General features: G+C 47.8%; 1 protein-coding gene across 4 annotated transcripts in view; it reads left to right on the plus strand.

Moving 5' to 3' along the window:
• Nucleotides 1–8987: 8987 nt before the first annotated feature.
• SEC31B (SEC31 homolog B, COPII component) overlaps nucleotides 8988–14872 on the plus strand; it is a 231866-nt gene continuing 225981 nt past the window's right edge. For all 4 annotated transcript variants that reach the window (XM_075348917.1, XM_075348918.1, XM_075348919.1 and 1 more), the window contains exon 1: nucleotides 8988–9143. The gene's annotated coding sequence lies outside the window, so the exon portion shown is untranslated. The remainder of the gene's footprint in view (nucleotides 9144–14872) is intronic.

Consider the following 14872-nt stretch of genomic DNA (forward strand, 5'->3'; position numbering starts at 1 on the left):
GCAAGTGTGAATACAATATCCTGTTTTTTTCTTTCAGGGTAGGAAATTCAAAACCAGTTCTGAATCACTACCCAACACAATCACACTACACTTCTTTATATGAACCTTACAGAGCCCCCTTGTTTGGAGTGACTGTTCCCAAATCCATGTAAAAAACTGTGGACCTACGCAGAGTATTTTTGAAGAGTTTTCAAAGCAGAAGTTCCAAGTTTTTGATCAGTTTGCATCCTTCATGAAGACTTTCTGAGAGTTTCTCACCTGCGGGATGATCGGGTCCAATGGCCGTTGCTGGTATTGGGTCTGGTGCCTCCTTTATCCTGTGCAGTCGCCAACTTTCTTCCCAGCTCCATGTGCATGACGCTACCTATCTCACCCACACAGAGGCCGTCATTGTGCTCCTGCGCATGCGCACTCTGATCTGCCCTGCAGAGGGCAGATGAAAGTATTGTAATGCGTGGAAGCTCTTTGACCTTTGCCCACACCTGCACATTACAGTACTTTGCTCTGCCCTCAGCCAGGCGGGTCAAAATGCGCAGGAGCGCAATGAAGGCCTCTATGTGGATGACGTAGGTCGTGTCATCCACACAGAGCAGGGAAGGAAGACGGCGAATGAAGAGCGGAGGCGCCGGACTGAGACCAGTGACATCCATCGGACCTGACCGCCTCGCAGGTGAGTATAATAAAGGTGTTTTTTTACATTGTCCAGATCAGCTTGGGCACTTACATACAGCATTCCAGAATATTGTATATAAGGGCTCACTGCTGCTGGCTCCAGCTTATAGGGTGACAGGTTCCATTTAAGCCTAAATAGTAGCATAGAGTCAAGGGCTATGTGCCCACAGGACATTGTACCTGCAGATATATCCTCAGGTATGTCCGCAGGTTTCCCGCAGCTGATCCCCGGAATCCGCAGCTATCCATAGCTGCGGGATTCCAGCAAAATATCTGCGGTAAACCTGTAGACATTTGTGTGACTTACCTGCGGAAGTCCCGGCCTCTAGCTCCATAGTGGAGAGGCGGGATTTCCACAGGAATAATTAACGTGCGGCTGCGGGACATCCGCAGCATATTCCGCAGCCGCACATACCGCAGCATGGACACAGCACTCCCCAAATCCCATAGTATAACATGGGGAGTGTCTGTACTTGCGCAAACCTGCGGATTTATCTAGAACATCCAGATAAATCCGCAGGTTTTCCCGCAGCAAAATCCGTGGGTACATAGTCCCGTGGGCACAGGGCCTAACACTAAGCCGCCTTTACTCTGACGTTCCTATTTTGTGATTTTATTACTTATTTGACCACTCATTGACCTGGTTGGACCGTTAGATGACTTTTCCACTAGCCAGGAAGTGAATGGCTAACTGCAATTTCAGAAACTACAAGATATGAATGGCTTTGAAGGGGGTTTGTGAAACTAGACCTCTGTGAATAGTGCATTGACAAGCTGATTTTGATGGTTATGCTCAGCTTAGCTTGTTAACACATATCCACAAGGTCAGTGATAACTTGCTGATCAATCACTCTCTTACCAGTCCTGAGAATGCTTTGAGCTCTGAATGCTCGGCTATCTCTGGCAATCCCATAGACAATGAATGGAGCTCTGACACTCCATTCTCAGGCATTTTAGAGTTCTGTTTTGGGAATGAGGAGGGTCCCATGTCTCTCCTCAGCCCATGTACTATTTTGGCACAGGGCCCTCTTTTGTTTGTCTCCTCTCCCGGGCAAATATACTGTTTTGGCACGAGACTCTCATCTATCTATCTCCTCTCCTAGGCCCATGTACTGTTTTGGTACAGGACCCTCTTCTGTCTCTTCTCCTGGGCCCATGACCTGTTTTGGCACAGGACCCTCTTCTGTCTCCTCTCCTGGGCCCATGACCTGTTTTGGCACAGGACCCTCTTCTGTCTTTCTCCTCTCCTGGGCCAATGTACTGTTTTGGCACAGGACCCTCTTCTGTCTTTCTCCTCTCCCGGGCCCATGTACTGTTTTGGCACAGGACCCTCTTCTGTCTCCTCTCCCGGGCCCATGTACTGTTTTGGCACAGGACCCTCTTCTGTCTCCTCTCCCGGGCCCATGTACTGTTTTGGCACAGGACCCTCTTCTGTCTTCTCTTCTAGGCCCATGTACTGTTTTGTCACAGGACTCTCTTCTGTCTCCTCTCCCGGGCCCATGTACTGTTTTGGCACAGGTCCCTCTTCTGTCTGTCTCTTCTCCCGGGCCCATGTACTGCTTTGGCACAGGACCCTCTTCTGTCTTCTCTTCTAGGCCCATGTACTGTTTTGGCACAGGACCTTCTTCTGTCTGTCTCTTCTCCTGGGCTCATGTTCTGTTTTGGCACAGGACCTTCTGTCTGTCTCCGCTCCTGGGCCCATGTACTGTTTTGGCACTCTTCTGTCTTCTCTTCTAGGCCCATGTACTGTTTTGGCACAAGACCCTCTTCTGTCTTCTCTTCTAGGCCCATGTACTGTTTTGGCACAGGACCTTCTTCTGTCTGTCTCTTCTCCTGGGCTCATGTTCTGTTTTGGCACAGGACCTTCTGTCTGTCTCCGCTCCTGGGCCCATGTACTGTTTTGGCACTCTTCTGTCTTCTCTTCTAGGCCCATGTACTGTTTTGGCACAAGACCCTCTTCTGTCTTCTCTTCTAGGCCCATATACTGTTTTGGCACAGGACCTTCTTCTGTCTCCTCTCCTGGGCTCATGTACTGTTTTGGCACAGGACCCTCTTCTGTCTCCTCTCCTGGGCCCATGTACTGTTTTGGCACAGGACCCTCTTCTGTCTCCTCTCCTGGGCCCATGTACTGTTTTGGCACAGGATCTTCTGTCTGTCTCTCCTGGGCCCATGTACTGTTTTGGCACAGGACCTTCTTCTGTTTGTCTCCTCTCCTGGGCTCATGTACTGTTTTGGCACAGGACCTTCTTCTGTCTGTCTCCTCTCCTGTTTGGCACAGGACCCTCTTCTGTCTCCTCTCCTGGGCCCATGTACTGTTTTGGCACAGGACCTTCTTCTGTCTCCTCTCCTGGGCTCATGTACTGTTTTGGCACAGGACCCTCTTCTGTCTCCTCTCCTGGGCCCATGTACTGTTTTGGCACAGGACCTTCTGTCTGTCTCCGCTCCTGGGCTCATGTACTGTTTTGGCACAGGACCTTCTTCTGTCTGTCTCCTCTCCGGTTTGGCACAGGACCCTCTTCTGTCTCCTCTCCTGGGCCCATGTACTGTTTTGGCACAGGACCTTCTGTCTGTCTCCGCTCCTGGGCTCATGTACTGTTTTGGCACAGGACCCTCTTCTGTCTCCTCTCCTGGGCTCATGTACTGTTTTGGCACAGGACCATCTTCTGTCTGTCTCTCCTGGGCCCATGTACTGTTTTGGCACAGGACCTTCTTCTGTCTGTCTCCTCTCCTGGGCCCGTGTACTGTTTTGGCACAGGACCTTCTTGTGTCTGTCTCCTCTCCTGTTTGGCACAGGACCTTCTTGTGTCTGTCTCCTCTCCTGTTTGGCACAGGACCATCTTCTGTCTGTCTCTCCTGGGCCCGTGTACTGTTTTGGCACAGGACCTTCTTGTGTCTGTCTCCTCTCCTGTTTGGCACAGGACCTTCTTGTGTCTGTCTCCTCTCCTGTTTGGCACAGGACCATCTTCTGTCTGTCTCTCCTGGGCTCATGTTCTGTTTTGGCACAGGACCCTCTTCTGTCTCCTCTCCCGGGCCCATGTACTGTTTTGGCACAGGACCCTCTTCTGTCTTCTCTTCTAGGCCCATGTACTGTTTTGGCACAGGACCTTCTTCTGTCTGTCTCTTCTCCTGGGCTTATGTACTGTTTTGGCACAGGACCATCTTCTGTCTGTCTCTTCTCCTGGGCCCATGTTCTGTTTTGGCACAGGACCCTCTTCTGTCTCCTCTCCCGGGCCCATGTACTGTTTTGGCACAGGACCCTCTCCTGTCTTCTCTTCTAGGCCCATGTACTGTTTTGGCACAGGACCATCTTCTGTCTGTCTCTCCTGGGCCCGTGTACTGTTTTGGCACAGGACCTTCTTGTGTCTGTCTCCTCTCCTGTTTGGCACAGGACCTTCTTGTGTCTGTCTCCTCTCCTGTTTGGCACAGGACCCTCTTCTGTCTCCTCTCCCGGGCCCATGTACTGTTTTGGCACAGGACCCTCTTCTGTCTTCTCTTCTAGGCCCATGTACTGTTTTGGCACAGGACCTTCTTCTGTCTGTCTCCTCTCCTGTTTGGCACAGGACCCTCTTCTGTCTCCTCTCCTGGGCCCATGTACTGTTTTGGCACAGGACCTTCTGTCTGTCTCCGCTCCTGGGCTCATGTACTGTTTTGGCACAGGACCCTCTTCTGTCTCCTCTCCTGGGCTCATGTACTGTTTTGGCACAGGACCATCTTCTGTCTGTCTCTCCTGGGCCCATGTACTGTTTTGGCACTCTTCTGTCTTCTCTTCTAGGCCCATGTACTGTTTTGGCACAAGACCCTCTTCTGTCTTCTCTTCTAGGCCCATGTTCTGTTTTGGCACAGGACCTTCTTCTGTCTGTCTCCTCTCCTGGGCCCGTGTACTGTTTTGGCACAGGACCTTCTTGTGTCTGTCTCCTCTCCTGTTTGGCACAGGACCTTCTTGTGTCTGTCTCCTCTCCTGTTTGGCACAGGACCATCTTCTGTCTGTCTCTCCTGGGCCCGTGTACTGTTTTGGCACAGGACCTTCTTGTGTCTGTCTCCTCTCCTGTTTGGCACAGGACCATCTTCTGTCTGTCTCTCCTGGGCCCGTGTACTGTTTTGGCACAGGACCTTCTTGTGTCTGTCTCCTCTCCTGTTTGGGGTAAATAGCAGTATACCAAAATTTGAATCCACAGTAATTGAACAAAATTAGCTGGATCAGAGAATTGAAAAAGGATAAACCCTAAAACATAACGTTTAATATTATGCAGATAAAAGTGAGGACAGCTCACAAGATTAGAAACAACGGTGGCACGAAACCACCCAAACTAAAATTGGGCTATGTATGGTAGGCCCAAACAAACTGTGTCCCAGAGAGGTACCACGGTAGGACTTTCTACACCTTATAGTTGCTGGTCACCACCTGAGACACTGACACACGCAACATCAACAATCAGAACCCCAAACTAGGGAAGATGTATGTCTGTGTGTGTCAAAAGAGATAGAAACTCCTAGACCATTACGAACCATATGTTTCATAAATCCCACCTTAGGTGGGAACGGTCTTACCAGTCCGGAGATTCGCAGGCATTGAACAAGTGGTTGGAGGTTCAGGCAGGGGGCTGTTTCGCCAGCATGTCTAGATCCCTCTGAGACCTCAACCAAAAATAGGGCATATAATCACCATGCCCACTCCCAACGTTTCAACCTCAGTTCATCAGGGGAGTTTCTGTGGGGAAGTGCAGTCAAACGGTATCTCCACCGGATGACTGTTACAAGATGCCCAAGTCACTATGAGAAGAAAACATACACAAAGAATAAGCCCTAGAGCCTTAAATCCGGCCATATATATCTAGCCCATAGGATCGCAGTACTCACCGCATAATGGCGTGCACGTCGTGCCCAAAATTCATAAATGCCGCGCTCGGCGTCCACCGGACGCTCCATAAATAGCACGGCGCATGCGCGATTGGGCACGTCATCAATGACGATCACCCCCAGAATGCCTCCGGGCCGGAAGTGACACGACACAGATCGCCATTGATGACGCTCACCTCCCAGCATACATTCAAACCGGAAGTGAGTCATCATCAATTGCCGCGTCGCCACCAGGGCGTCACGGCTGATACCCGATATGGCCACATCCGGGTATATGGAACGCAAGCTGTGTGTTGTATTACACGTAGCACAGGATACGCCCATAATAATATGGGCATACCTGTAAGCTAGCCGCGGACCAATCAAAACAAAAAAAGGGGGCACGGAGGATCAAGTCCATATACATGCCGGTATATATATTGGTAATGGTCAGGCTCCACATAGGAAATAGATAGAAGCAAGTGATTTAGCCAAATAAATTCAAGGAAAGTGTCCGCATGATAGAACTGACAAGGCTGTTTTAAGTGTCATGACTGCATAAACTGCAAGTTTATTGAGGAAGGGAATGAATTCAATAACTCGAGTGGCACCAGGGTATATTCCCTGCGGTCGTTGATAACATGCAAGTCAAAAGGGGTAGTGTACAAGGTGACTTGTGGATGTGGCAAAATGTATGTGGGTAAGACGATTAGGGAACTGAGACGCAGAGTGGGGGAGCATAAGGGAGACATCCTTAAAAAGAATGACACACCTGTGGCGAGACATTTCAACATCTGCCAAAATGGTGACCTGGGGACTTTTAGAGTAATGGGCATTGACCTCATTCCCCCTCCCCGCAGGGGTGGTAACTGGGATAGGACCATTCTGCAGAAAGAGTGTTTCTGGATTTACAGTTTGGACACAATGACACCAGGAGGACTGAATGAATCCCTGTCCTTCATTCCTTTTTTAGGAGCACCCTAGTAATAGGGAGGCCTAGAGGAGGGATAGCCGACGCCCGAGTGGGGGCACCAGAGGCGTGGGAATTGTAGGGTGCCGACCCCCACATGATAGGTAGGGCCATTCCAGCCAGGGTGAGAGACGAGTGTGCACTTTAGTTTTCTCTGTCTTCCACCCTGACTGTGACTATCCTCCTATGACTTTAACCCGGTCGATTTGGGATCCATGAGTACATGTCCAATAGTATGCATCCTCCCAGTTATACAACTTCCATGTTGACGGGATCTGTCATCTATCCTTGAGGATGGACATGCCAGGTCCCCCCCTATGCGTAACAATAATAACTAGTGTCCTGTCTCTCCGCCCCCCCTCCCTGCCCCTTCCTCCCCCCCTTCCCCCCCCCCCCACTCCCCACTCCCCCCTCCCTCCCTTTGTTGTTTGTTTTTTGTTGTTTGTGTGTTTTTTTCAGTTCTATCATGCGGACACTTTCCTTGAATTTATTTGGCTAAATCACTTGCTTCTATCTATTTCCTATGTGGAGCCTGACCATTACCAATATATATACCGGCATGTATATGGACTTGATCCTCCGTGCCCCCTTTTTTTGTTTTGATTGGTCCGCGGCTAGCTTACAGGTATGCCCATATTATTATGGGCGTATCCTGTGCTACGTGTAATACAACACACAGCTTGCGTTCCATATACCCGGATGTGGCCACATCGGGTATCAGCCGTGACGCCCTGGTGGCGACGCGGCAATTGATGATGACTCACTTCCGGTTTGAATGTATGCTGGGAGGTGAGCGTCATCAATGGCGATCTGTGTCGTGTCACTTCTGGCCCGGAGGCATTCTGGGGGTGATCGTCATTGATGACGTGCCCAATCGCGCATGCGCCGTGCTATTTATGGAGCGTCCGGTGGACGCCGAGCGCGGCATTTATGAATTTTGGGCACGACGTGCACGCCATTATGCGGTGAGTACTGCGATCCTATGGGCTAGATATATATGGCCGGATTTAAGGCTCTAGGGCTTATTCTTTGTGTATGTTTTCTTCTCATAGTGACTTGGGCATCTTGTAACAGTCATCCGGTGGAGATACCGTTTGACTGCACTTCCCCACAGAAACTCCCCTGATGAACTGAGGTTGAAACGTTGGGAGTGGGCATGGTGATTATATGCCCTATTTTTGGTTGAGGTCTCTAGACATGCTGGCGAAACAGCCCCCTGCCTGAACCTCCAACCACTTGTTCAATGCCTGCGAATCTCCGGACTGGTAAGACCGTTCCCACCTAAGGTGGGATTTATGAAACATATGGTTCGTAATGGTCTAGGAGTTTCTATCTCTTTTGACACACACAGACATACATCTTCCCTAGTTTGGGGTTCTGATTGTTGATGTTGCGTGTGTCAGTGTCTCAGGTGGTGACCAGCAACTATAAGGTGTAGAAAGTCCTACCGTGGTACCTCTCTGGGACACAGTTTGTTTGGGCCTACCATACATAGCCCAATTTTAGTTTGGGTGGTTTCGTGCCACCGTTGTTTCTAATCTTGTGAGCTGTCCTCACTTTTATCTGCATTATTATTATTATTATTATTATTATTATTTATTTATAGAGCATAATATTAAACGTTATGTTTTAGGGTTTATCCTTTTTCAATTCTCTGATCCAGCTAATTTTGTCCTCTCCTGTTTGGCACAGGACCTTCTTGTGTCTGTCTCCTCTCCTGTTTGGCACAGGACCATCTTCTGTCTGTCTCTCCTGGGCTCATGTTCTGTTTTGGCACAGGACCCTCTTCTGTCTCCTCTCCCAGGCCCATGTACTGTTTTGGCACAGGACCCTCTTCTGTCTCCTCTCCTGGGGCCCTGTAATGTTTTGGCACAGGACCATCTTCTGTCTCCTCTCCTGGGGCCCTGTAATGTTTTGGCACAGGACCATCTTCTGTCTGTTTCTGCCCCTGCAACCATCATTATCTTATATGTATACCTTAACAAAAAAATGAGGATGCTAAAAAGACATCTGCATGGCTTAAAAAAAGATGTGGGTACGCAGATGTCTTAGGCCACATACACACTTTGAGTATTTGGTGAGGTTTTTTTTACTTTAGTATTTGTAAACCAAAACCAGGAGTGCGGAGAAGATGCAGAAGTGGTGTATGGGTTTCTATTATACTTTTCTCTGATTGCTGCATTCCTGCTTTTGGCTACAAATACTGAGGTAAAAGCCGCACAAATACTCAGTGTGTGCACATGGCCTTATAGATGCTGTGCCCACATACACAAAGAGGGTTTGAAAAATGCCTGGTGAAAAGCGCAAGTCACTTCTTTGAAGAGGATCACAAAACCTCTACAGGAAATAAGTAGAAAAAGAAAAACTCCTGGAAGAAGAAGCGTCTCCTGCACTGATATCTCCTGTAGAACTGGTCGCACCTCGGCTGCTTTATATACAGGGAGCGCTGGTTGCTGAGATGCGAGCTCTGCGTGTTGTGGCGCCTGGGAACCAGCAGATGGCAGCAGCTCCTCCTCCTCCTCCCTTGGCCTTGACCCGCCAGCCCCGGCAGACAGCGCGGACTGGGCAGCGGCTGGGTGCTGTGTGCTACTACGCGGTTTCTTCGGTGCGTCCCGCTCCGGCCTCCGTAAAGACCCCAGCCTGTACAAGTGATTCACCGACACCGGTAAGCCGCAGCACCGGAGGGGAGGGCGGAGGGTGAGGATGATGGGAGTTCACACCTAGCTACTTTGGAGTTCTGCTGACCACAAGTGACGTATTACGGGCCTGGCACTGGGGTGGTAGAGGAGGGCAGTGCCCTGTACTGGAGAGACGTGGGTGAGCTGACCCCGGTGTATGGAGGGATGTGCCAGGGCACGGGAGGGCAGCATTGCCTCCTCTGTAGGGTAGTAAACATGATGCCAGGCAGGCAGCAGTGGTAGTACATGGCATGCTGGCTGTGGGTCCTCCCTACATGGGCACAGCTGTGCCATCAGTGGCTATAAGAAGAGCTGTGCTGCTGATGACAGCCCACCCATCAGCCGGGGCATCTGCTAATCCAGAAAGTCTGATCATCCGGCATGTAAACAGAAAGAGGAGCTAAACTGAGTCCAAACTGGACCGCGCAGACGTCCGGGGTCCGTGACCGTGCCCGCCGGGGTCCGTGACCGTGCCCGCCGGGGTCCGTGACCGTGCCCGCCGGGGTCCGTGACCGTGGCCGCCGGGGTCCGTGACCATGCTGGATTAGTCCCATCATCAATGTCCTATCCCTGATGTAACGTTTCGGACTCCTTCGGCTGCTCTATGTCTTTATTAGTGGCATCTGATAACAATAAATATATATATTTTTTTCGTAAACATGGAGGCAGATGAGATCCACTGTAACCGTCCATGATGTCCGACCAAAGTGCAGGTTGGCAAATCTACTGTCATATACATCCTCTACCCAATGTGAGTGCACCCTAACCAGAAATGCCAGAGCTGCAGGTACGGACCCCGGACAGATAAATATTTTGGCACATTGTGCCCGAGAGCTCCACATACAATGGCTGTAGACTCATAAATGCTTGTATGGGAGAAAACGGCCACAGCCCAGCATGTGAGGACGCTGCCGCCCCTGGAGGTACTGTGTGGGTGTATTGTGCGCTGTTAGGCTAGTTTCACACTTGCGTTGGACGGGATCCATAGCATTGCGTTGTGTGACGCATGCAACGGATGCGTTGCATATAGTGGCACAACGGATGCTACGGATCGTACAAAATAACGCAATCCGTTATAGGTTTTTTCCTTGACTTTACACATCTGAGCATGCACAGTTGTGTAAAGACAGATGCGTTAACGGAATCCGTTAAATGACGCATTCTAACTGAATCCGCCACCATAGGCGTCCATTATAAAAACGGACGCCAAACGGATTCCTGCAGGTTGCGTTTTTTTGACACTCCGCCAAGCGCAGAAAAACGTTACATGCTGTGTTCCATCCGCCCGATGCAGCGTCAAAATAACGACGCGTCGTCCAGCGGATGCAACGCAGACACTTGCGTTACAGTGCGTCGTCCATACAAGTTTATGGAGAATAGCGCAGTGCGTTAACGGACTGCGCTATTCTCCATAGTGACGGACTCCGCTGAACGCAAGTGTGAAACTAGCCTTACTGGTCGGCACACATGCACGGCTCCTTGTAAGGGTTGTGCTAAGCATACAATTCCTCTGGGGGAAAAAAGTCGGCATTGAGGGGGTCCGAAGCTGGAGAGTCACCTCTGTGCTGTACTCTATCACCGCACAGAATGGGCTCTTCCTGGTTTGCTGACACCTCGTATTTGACTCAAAGACCCCTCAGTAATGTGACCTCTACATGTCACTTTCTGCTAATTGTCCCTATGATGTTCCACCTGGGCATCAGTATGGCCCCTTGTTTAGTTTCTAATTGCCCACAATACTCGGGTTAGGAGCCAGATGTGATCTCACAGGAGGCAGCGGTGACAGAGGCGGGTCACTGGTTCTGATCAGAGGTCCGCTACCAGTGACAAGAAGCCAGGAGACATCAAGGATACTGTGGTAGAAAACTGTTCACTTATAAAAATAATATTTTTTATTGATTTATGGTAATTAAAAATCTATATTGTTAAAGTGGTTTTCTGCTTTCAGGAAAGTGGAGCCCCAAATGCTCCAAAATACGTAAAACCACAAACAGCTGCTTCAATCTAGGTGATTTTTGCCCCCGTCAGATCTGTTTTGGCAGCACGAGGGCGACCTGCATAAAATTAGGCTGGTGGCTGATACATTATAGCTGTCCATTGTATGGATGTATAGGAATCCCTGCTATACAACCAACATTGGAGGACCACAGTGACAGGCAATATGACCATGACCAGTCCACTGTATAGCATCCATCTATATACAGTTAGGTCCAGAAATATTTGGACAGTGACTGAATTTTCGCGAGTTGCGCTCTGCATGCCACCACATTGGATTTGAAATGAAATCTCTACAACAGAATTCAAGTGCAGATTGTAACGTTTAATTTGAAGGTTTGAACAAAAATATCTGATAGAAATTGTAGGAATTGTACACATTTCTTTACAAACACTCCACATTTTAGGAGGTCAAAAGTAATTGGACAAATAAACCAAACCCAAACAAAATATTTTTATTTTTAATATTTTGTTGCGAATCCTTTGGAGGCATTCACTGCCTTAAGTCTGGAACCCATGGACATCACCAAACGCTGGGTTTCCTCCTTCTTAATGCTTTGCCAGGCCTTTACAGCCGCAGCCTTCAGGTCTTGCTTGTTTGTGGGTCTTTCCGTCTTAAGTCTGGATTTGAGCAAGTGAAATGCATGCTCAATTGGGTTAAGATCTGGTGATTGACTTGGCCATTGCAGAATGTTCCACTTTTTTGCACTCATGAACTCCTGGGTAGCTTTGGCTGTATGCTTGGGGTCATTGTCCATCTGTACTATGAAGCGACGTCTGATCAACTTTGCGGCATTTGGCTGAATCTGGGCTGAAAGTATATCCCGGTACACTTCAGAATTCATCCGGCTACTCTTGTCTGCTGTTATGTCATCAATAAACACAAGTGACACAGTGCCATTGAAAGCCATGCATGCCCATGCCATCACGTTGCCTCCACCATGTTTTACAGAGGATGTGGTGTGCCTTGGATCATGTGCCGTTCCCTTTCTTCTCCAAACTTTTTTCTTCCCATGATTCTGGTACAGGTTGATCTTTGTCTCATCTGTCCATAGAATACTTTTCCAGAACTGAGCTGGCTTCATGAGGTGTTTTTCAGCAAATTTAACTCTGGCCTGTCTATTTTTGGAATTGATGAATGGTTTGCATCTAGATGTGAACCCTTTGTATTTACTTTCATGGAGTCTTCTCTTTACTGTTGACTTATATACAGATTCACCTACTTCACTGAGAGTGTTCTGCACTTCAGTTGATGTTGTGAACGGGTTCTTCTTCACCAAAGAAAGTATGCGGCGATCATCCACCACTGTTGTCATCCGTGGACGCCCAGGCCTTTTTGAGTTCCCAAGCTCACCAGTCAATTCCTTTTTCCTCAGAATGTACCCGACTGTTGATTTTGCTACTCCAAGCATGTCTGCTATCTCTCTGGTGGATTTTTTTTCTTTTTTTTTCAGCCTCAGGATGTTCTGCTTCACCTCAATTGAGAGTTCCTTAGACCGCATGTTGTCTGGTCACAGCAACAGCTTCCAAATGCAAAACCACACACCTGTAATCAACCCCAGACCTTTTAACTACTTCATTGATTACAGGTTAACGAGGGAGACGCCTTCAGAGTTAATTGCAGCCCTTAGAGTCCCTTGTCCAATTACTTTTGGTCCCTTGAAAAAGAGGAGGCTATGCATTACAGAGCTATGATTCCTAAACCCTTTCTCCGATTTGGATGTGAAAACTCTCATATTGCAGCTGGGAGTGTGCACTTTCAGCCCATATTATATATATAATTGTATTTCTGAACATGTTTTTGTAAACAGCTAAAATAACAAAACTTGTGTCACTGTCCAAATATTTCTGGACCTAACTGTGTGTGTGTATATATGTGTATATATATATATATATATATATATATATATATATATATATATATATATATATATATATATATATATATATATATGTTGTTGTGTGTAGTATATGCTGTATATACTACATAATATATACAGTATATACTGTATATGCACCCACCTATGTATACACACCCCTATACAAACAGCTAATTAAAGTACTCCCACCATCCCCTTCATCACCATCGTCTGCAGATCATTGCTTTTCCCACCTAATGTCTTGGAAAGCTAGGAGGTGTTGTCATCCTATGGCTGTGATGTAATAGTATTTACTGGACGCCAATTGTACCGTGCTGTAGATAGCTCTGCTCACAAGGATTACAAGAATTATCTTTCCACCGTCTCCAGATACAGAAGTCTCTACTAAATGAATGGGAGGGGAACGGAGGGCTTCCTTTATTTAGATTACCCATGGGTGGCAACCTGCGATCTGTCACAGGAATGGCATGTTTTCATTAAAGAAAAAACTCCACTTGTTAAGATGTGAAGTTAGTCACCATTTAAGGCCACTTTTAAATGGACCAACAATATGGGACACATTGTCCATCGTAGGCCCGTGTAAACGTGACAGCTGATTGGATCATTAATGCGGGCCTAAAAATCATCAGCAGTGGAATGACATCTATCCACGTGAGCAGAATGTGCTGCCGACACTATGAATGCTGAATGTGGACAGAACGATCTTATTAATGATTGTGCTGTCCCAATGCAGTGTAAACATGTGTATATATGCGATCAGTGCTCATTAGACAGAAATCTGCCCACGTCATGCACCATTTCATGACTTGTATAGTAGGGAATTCTGTTAGCCTTGCCACATACAGCTACAGACTTTTACAAAGGGTCCAAACACTGGAAACCTTTTTCAGTGGAATTCATATTAGAGACATAAAATCTTTCCTCTGTGGTCGGAGATACCAGTCGTGGTGATGAAATAGAAGATGCAAATATTAGGTGTGTACACCGGAGTGTCCCCGTGTGACCATTGAGATCCCTCTTCTTTATAGAAGTAAGTGCTGACATAAATGGCCAGGGACCAGGCATATTTTCCCAAATTTACTTATTTGATAAATTTGGCTTCCTGGCTCAAGAAAAAATTTTGTAGTCACTTTGTTACTGAAGATTGCCGAATCGTGACAGTGCACAATGTCAGGACTCCCCTCTATTCCAGTGTGAGTGGGTGGCCATATGAAGGCATGTATGCAATTTCCATGCCTGTCTTCATGTGTCATTCACAAATGGATCATTGACAGACACAGATTAGAATCTAGTTAGTATATGACCACAGGGTATGTAAACAGCACTCGGGGTCACGTGACCACCAGCTCGCCCTGAAAATACATGGGAATTCCAACAGCGTGCACATTGCAAGCTGTCAGGATTCCACAATCTGCTGTCACATATTCTCTTGAGCTCAGGAAAGCCCTTTTTAATGCTTCTTTCTGAAAATATAAATAAATTAAAATGTATAATGGTAAACTTATTCTGCTGCTTTCAACATTCATTGATTCATTTACGATTTTCTAACGCCCCTATTCCATCACTTGTAATAAGGACAGAGCTTATGGTGTGAGGGGCAGAATGGAGCACGTTAAGGAAAATTGTGCTCATATTGCACAGTATCTTTATTTCTCCCACATCCTCTTTTGAACATAATTTGTCGTTCCCGTGGTCAGAAGCGATCTGCTCACTGGCTTTACCCTGGTGAGCGTCCCTGATTCCTAACGTCTGCCGCTGTCTATGGGGCTTGTCTGAGTGGACAGGGGGAGAGCTTTGTTACTGAACACTGCCATATCTAGGTATACTCCCCTTCAGTCGGT

This window comes from Anomaloglossus baeobatrachus, chromosome 5, assembly GCF_048569485.1.
Source record: "Anomaloglossus baeobatrachus isolate aAnoBae1 chromosome 5, aAnoBae1.hap1, whole genome shotgun sequence".
In the NCBI taxonomy this organism is placed as follows: domain Eukaryota; kingdom Metazoa; phylum Chordata; class Amphibia; order Anura; family Aromobatidae; genus Anomaloglossus; species Anomaloglossus baeobatrachus.